At 47.5% G+C, this 7295-nt stretch overlaps 1 long non-coding RNA gene across 1 annotated transcript; it reads left to right on the forward strand.

The window, feature by feature from the left end:
* The first annotated feature begins 3030 nt into the window (after positions 1–3030).
* On the forward strand, positions 3031–6761 carry LOC123187789 (uncharacterized). Its single transcript, XR_006494125.1, has 3 exons — positions 3031–3416; positions 5769–5924; positions 6020–6761. It is a non-coding gene; the product is annotated as an uncharacterized lncRNA (long non-coding RNA).
* The last annotated feature ends 534 nt before the right edge of the window (positions 6762–7295 follow it).

Consider the following 7295-nt stretch of genomic DNA (forward strand, 5'->3'; position numbering starts at 1 on the left):
AAACATCCAAAACAGATAATATAATAGCATGGAACAATAAAAAATTATAGACATGTTGGAGACGTATCAACTATCGCTACCGCTTAGTGATAAAGTAAAGCAATTACATGGCGATTGCATTTCATACAATAAAGCGACAACCATAAGGCTCCTCCAAGTTGCCGAGAACTTTTACAAAACATGATCATCTCATACAACAATTTATTTATCATCACGTCTTGACCATATCACATCACGGCAAGCCCTGCAAAAACAAGTTAGACGTCCTCTACTTTGTTGTTGCTAGTTTTACGTGGCTGCTACGGGCTTAGCAAGAACCGTTCTTACCTACGCATAAAAACCACAACAATTTTTTGTCAAGTGTGTTGTTTTAACCTTCAACAAGGATCGGGCGTAGTCAAACTCGATTCAACTAAAGTTGGAGAAACAGACACCCACTAGCCACCTGTGTGTGAAGCACGTCGGTAGAACCAGTCTCATGAACGCGGTCATGTAATGTCGGTCTCGGCCGCTTCATCCCACAATACCGCTGAATCAAAGTATGACATGCTGGTAAGCAGTAAGACTATTATCGCCCACAACTCTTTGTGTTCTACTCGTGCATATAACATCTACGCATAGACCTGGCTCAGATGCCACTTTTGGGAAATGCAGTAATTTCAAAAAATATCCTACGATCATGCATGATCTATCTAGGAGAAGCATAGCAAGGAGAGGGGAGAATGTGTCCACGTACCCTCGTAGACCGAAAGCGGAAGCGTTTAGTAACGCGGTTGATGTAGTCGAACTTCTCGCGATCCAACCGATTCAAGTACCGAAAATACGACACCTCCGCGTTCAGCACACGTTCAGCTCGATGACGTCCCTCGTACTCTTGATCCAGTTGAGGCCGAGGGAGAGTTTCGTCAGCACGACGGCGTGGCGACGGTGATGATGAAGTTACCGGTGCAGGGCTTTGCCTAAGCACTACGACGATATGACCGAGGTGTGTAACTGTGGAGGGGGGCACCGCACACGGCTAAAAGATCAACTTGTGTGTTCTAGGGTGCCCCCTTGCCCCATATACAAAGGAGGGAGAGGGAGAGGAAGCCGGCCCTAGGGGGTGCGCCAAGGTGTGGAGTTCTACTAGGACTCCCTAGTCCTAGTAGGATTCCACCTCGCACACGGAATAGGAAAGGGGGAAGGGAGAAGGAGAAGGAAGGGGGACTGGCCCCCTTCTCCTAGTCCTAATCGGCCTCCTGCCCAAGGGGGGCGCACCAGCCCCTTGTGGGCTGGTGTGCTTCCCTCTTATGGCCCAAATGGCCCATAACTTCTGCCGGGGGGTTCCTGTATCCTCCCGGTACTCCGAAAAATACCCGAACTTCTCCGGAACCATTCTGATGTCTAAATATAGCCTTCCAATATATCAATCTTTATGTCTCGACCATTTCGAGACTCCTCGTCATGTCCATGATCTCATCCAGGACTCTAAACAAACTTCGTTTCATCAAATCACATAACTCATAATACAAATCGTCATCGAACGTTAAGTGTGCGGACCCTACGGGTTCGAGAACTATGTAGACATGACCGAGACACATCTCCAGTCAATAACCAATAGCAGAACCTGGATGCTCATATTGGCTCCTACATATTCTACGAAGATATTTATCGGTCAAGCCGCATAACAACATACGTTGTTCCCTTTGTCATCGGTATGTTACTTGCCCGAGATTATCGTTGGTATCATCATACCTAGTTCAATCTCGTTACCATCAAGTCTCATTACTCGTTCTGTAATACTTTATCCTGCAACTAACTCATTAGTCACATTGCTTGCAAGGCTTATTGTGATGAGCATTACCGAGAGGGCCCAGAGATACCTCTCTGAAACACGGAGTGACAAATCCTAATCTTGATCTATGCCAACCCAACAAATACCTTCGGAGACACCTATAGAGCATCTTTATAATCACCCATTTACGTTGTGACATTTGATAGCACACAAAGTGTTCCTCCGGTATTCGGGAGTTGCATAATCTCATAGTCTGAGGAACATGTATAAGTCATGAAGAAAGCAGTAGCAACGAAACTGTAAAGATCATAATGCGAAGCTAACGAATGGGTCTTGTCCATCACATCATTCTCCTAATGATGTGATCCCGTTCATCAAATGACAACACATGTCTATGGTTAGGAAACATAGCCATCTTTGATAAACGAGCTAGTCAAGTAGAGGCATACTAGAGACACTCTTTGTTTTATCTATGTATTCACACATGTACTACATTTCCGGTTAATACAATTCTAGCATGAATAATAAACATTTATCATGAAATAAGAAAATAAATAATAACTTTATTATTGCCTCTAGGGCATATTTCCTTCAGTCTCCCACTTGCACTAGAGTCAATAATCTAGTTCACATCGTCATGTGATTTAACACCAATAGTTCACATCTTTATGTTTTTAACACCCATAGTTCACATCGCCATGTGTGATGTCTGGATAATTATGCTACAGTAACCCTCTCTTAATGATGCTACATCACCACAATTACTGATGTTAATCTCACGGTGATTCAAATTCCGCTCGAATTTAAATTCAAAATCGAGTCAAACTGTAAAGTTTTCAGATGATAAAACAAAAATGTTTTGGATGTGACAAATAATTCATAAGTAATATTAGTGGAGAAACCAACCTCTTTGAAAATGTTTGATTGTCCTAAAGTAAACAAAACAGTAGGAAAACAATTAATTAAATGTTTTTCCAATTAATAAAATGTTAAACTATTTTATCTAGTTGCCCAAGTTTTTGTGGCATTAGAATTTGTAGTAACACTATTTTAGAAACTAATTTTATATTTTATAAAACTATAGTAAATAGAAAATAAAGTAAATGGTAAAATGAAAATAAATAAAAAGAGCAGGCAAAACAGGAAAGTAAAATAAAACAAAAGGTAAACCCCTAGCCCAACTGGGCTTTAACCCAGCCGGCCCACCCGCGCCCCTGGCCTATATGGCCTGCGGTGCCCAACCCTAGCTCGACCGACACCTCCACAACCCCCACTCACCCGCACATCCCCTCCCCTCGATCTCCCACGATCCCCTCTCTTCCTCGGTCACTCCTCCCCCCTCTCCCGATCCCATCTGGATCGGGCCAACCGCCCCGCACTCGCCTGCCACCGCATCGGCGCCACCTCGCCACGACTTCGCCCCGCCGTACCCAGCCGCGGTCGTCGCTGCTCCCGGTGAGCCGCCCCGCGGCGCCACCACCAACGGGCCCCCCTTGCTGGCCCGCATCATTCTAGATCGAGGCAACCGCCTCTACCTCGCCGCCGGACACCGCTCACCGGAGCCGCTCCGCGTCGCCTCGCCTCCTCACCTCTCCCCCGTCGGCTTCGTCGAGCCTCGCCGACCCATTCAACTACAATGGGGGTGAGCCCCATCCTCCCTCCTCTCTCCCCCCCGTGCATCGGCCGCGCCCGCAACCCGCACCTTGCGCCCCCCCCCCCCCCCCCCCCCCCCCTCGTGCCATGCGCGTTGTGGCCTCGCACGCAGCCCCACGCCCCCGCCACGTCCTTGGTCGCCTGCAGCCGCGCCCGTCACTGCCTACCTCGCCCAGGTCGGGCGCTGATCGCGCCCGGTGCCCGCCTAACCACGCCGGCCTGAGCTCCCGTGTCTGCAGCGCCGTCGCCGCTGTCGTTTGCCCCGCATGCCCCAGCCCTCTGCCCTGCTCCTGCTCCTTGTCGCTCTTCCCCAACCGCGCCCGTGCCTCCTCTGGTCGGCGCCGTGACCGCCGGCGCACCTCTGTGTGCGCTCGTGCGTGTGCACGTCGGTCGCTGGTGGTTGGCTAAAGCCACTGTCATGTGCCCCCCTCACTAATTAGCCTGCTTAGGTTAACTAAAAATTATTTAAGTTAATCAAAACCCATTGAGTCACTGACAACATGGCCCCACTTAGTAGTTATTCTAAATAGATTAAATAAACACCGTTTATATTAACTCTAATAAACACCGACTCAATGACAGCTGGGCCCCATCTAAACACTATTCACCTTTTGACTAGTCAAATGTTGACTGGGTCAACTCTGCTGACTGGACCACTCCTGGACCCCACTAGTCATACACTCAGGCTAGTATAGAGCTACTCCCTCCGTCCGCCAAAGAGTGAACGTCTGGCTCGAGTAATTTTCCCAAAATAAGTGAACGTCTGGCTCCGCAGCGATCCACCGAGGTAATTTTACGTTCACCCCCTCGGTCTACGCCTCGAGGCACCCGCAGCGGTCCACCACCCAATCCACTCGTTCTCACCCCTGACGACCCAATCCACTCGTCCTCTCCCCCAAAATTTCCCCAATCTTCCTCCTCTCCCCCAACGTTTCTTCTCCCGGATCCAATCCCAGTTCGCTGGGAGTCAATCCTCCAATCCAAGCCAGTCATTGGTCATCGAGAGAGTAATGGCGGCCAGTCCATATAAACTCCCAGTACGGTGTGCATCTCACTGGAGCCATGGCGGGCGGCGGAGCGGGCGGAGGAGCGGAAGCCGGCGATGGCCAGCGAGTCGAGGCCGTCGCGGCGGCCGGCGGCGCAACACGCGGCCGCGAAAGATCTGGTTCTGGAGGCCCTCACCGTGCTCGTGCAGTCAAGTTTCGACCGCGTTCGCCCTCGTACATCCGTCGGCGGCGGCAATTCGGTTGCGGCGCCAAGATCCTTGACCTGGACGAGGACATAGGGGCTGATGGTGAAGCGGGTGTTGGCCGTGGAGGCGCTGTACCCGGCACTGCAGCGGGTCATGCGGCTAACCAGGTCGGCGCGGCAGCTGGTGCTGGGCAAGACATCGCGTCTGTAGGTGTTGGGCAAGACGGCACGGCAGCATCAGTGCATCCTGGGGCTGACCATGACGCAGCAGCCGCAGGTGCTGGGGGCGTTGAGGAGAAGCTACACAAGCACTAGTAGATCCGTAAGTTGGCTGGATGCAGTCTTCAATTTGCTTGGCTTTTAGTTTGGCTGGATGTAGTAAGTATGGCTGCATATTTTTATGTTCTGCAAGTATGAAAATCGATTCATACTATTGGAGTATGGCAGATATTATTACTATGGATGATCTAAATTTATGGTGATTAGTGTCGTGGTCTCTAAAAATAATTTTCGGTTATGGATGATCCATTGTTATGGTGATTAGTGTCCTGGTCTCTAAAGATAATTTTCAGTTATGTATGATCTCTTGTTACAACAGTGATTTTAGGTTGGATAAATGGTGCTATGTTGATGAATAAACAATCAAGTCCTGGTCTCTAAAATCATGCTATCATACAGAGATTGTAGTGTTATTGTAACAACATTTATGATGATCTCTTGTACCAGATGATTTGATCAACTGATTTCATATGAAAATTACTCTGGCCATGGATACTAGATGACGGAAAATCTCGGGAACCATACTGAGGTCAACTACAATCCTTTTGCGCCCACAGTTTTTCGGCTTCCTTGATCTTACATCAACGGGTACGCCTTGTCGATGGCACTCCTTCACTCTCCTCCAAACACGTCTGACCTTCTGCACCGAAACATGGAACATGTTTGCAACTTCTCTGGTTGTGGTCTTCTTTAATTTCCGATTGACACTTCTTGCTAGCAACTCTTCATAAATACCAGTCCTTTGCAAATCTGTTAAATTCTTGTATTTGTCTTCATGATGAACTTGCTCATTATCTTGTTGCTCTTGCTCCACATACATGTCTTCTTCTGGTGCTGAATCATACATGGCTTCATCTGCTGAATCATCAAGCTCTTCTTCCTCAAACTGAATCTCTATATCGCCTGCATACACACCATAGTCTTCCTCGTCAACTTGAAGGTTATTTAGAGCTTCATCCATTGCTTGCACTTCCTCTTCCATGCTCTGGAAAACACCGCCTTGTTCTTCAAGTTCATGGTCTACAAGGTGAGGTTATGTGAGTAGTTGTAATATTATAATTAAACATTCATATATGCTATAACTAAATTATTTTACTAACCCGATTCATCTGATTCATGCAGGTTCTCTTCTCCATGGGCAACATTGGCCTCATGTTCCTCTTCTCCATGGGCAATGTCGGGCTCATGTTCATCTTCTACATGAAGACCGACATGGGGTTCTTCATGCAAGGCAGCCTCAAGTTCGTCCTCTATGGCGAAGAAGAATAATCAGCAGGTGCACATGAACAAAGAGAACAAAGGAGTAGACGATCAAGATGTACCTGGGCTCATGTTCAGATCGATTTGACGACCAACCTGGAGCAGTTCTTCATGCAAGGCAACCTCAAGTTCGTCCTCTATGGCAAAGAAGAATCATCAGCATGTGCACATGAACAAGGAGAACAAATGAAAAGATGATCAAGATGTACCTGGGTTCAGGTTCAAATCGATTTGATGACCAACCTGGAGCAATTCTTCATGCAAGGGAGGCACATGTTCAACTTCTCCCTCTCCTGGTGCTATGTTCAAGTCAATGGCCATGGCCTCTCTATGTGTTGTTCTACTTGGCGCTAGTTTGCTGCTTGTTCTACTTGGTGCTACTGTGCTAGCTTTATAGCTGGTTGTTCTACTTGAAATCTGGCTCATAGCTCAATTCTGTAATTTGCCGCTTCTAATTCTGTAATCTGGCGCCATATTGTACTAGTACTCAGCTACTAGTTGTGGATGGTGGGAAGTGTTGTGGCGGGAACAATTCTCTGTTGGCAAAGCTGTATTTACTTCTCCCTTCTCATTTATTATCAACGGGAATCGAAGCATTGGTACAGCTGTTGGCACCTTAATTGAGTGGTGGGAGGGCTTTTTTGCAAAATCCTTAATTTGTCTTAGAATACCCAGACGTTCACTCTTTGGCGGACGGAGGGAGTAGGTGACAAATGTTTTTTCTGTTCTTTTTTGAATTAATAAATCTAGAAAACATTAAACTTTTAAAATTAATATAAAATAATCCGTAGCTCGAATGGAAATACTTTGCACATGAAAGTTGCTTAGAACGACGAGACGGATCCGAATACGCAACCGTTCGTCCGCCACACACCCCTAGCATATCGAACACTCAACTTTCCCTTCGGTTCATCTGTCTGAAAACGCGAAACACCGGGGATACTTTCCCGGATGTTTCACCCTTCGCCGGTATCACCTCTTACCGTGTTAGGGCACACCTAACACCATTGTTTGCTTTGTCATGCATTGTTATGCATCCGTTTGCATTGTATTCATTGTTTCTTCTCCCTCTTCTCTCTGGTAGACTACAAGACCGACGCCGCTGCTGGTGCCCCGACTGACTACGTTGTTGACGACC

The sequence above is a fragment of the Triticum aestivum genome, chromosome 2A (assembly GCF_018294505.1).
Source record: "Triticum aestivum cultivar Chinese Spring chromosome 2A, IWGSC CS RefSeq v2.1, whole genome shotgun sequence".
Taxonomy (NCBI): Eukaryota; Viridiplantae; Streptophyta; class Magnoliopsida; order Poales; family Poaceae; genus Triticum; species Triticum aestivum.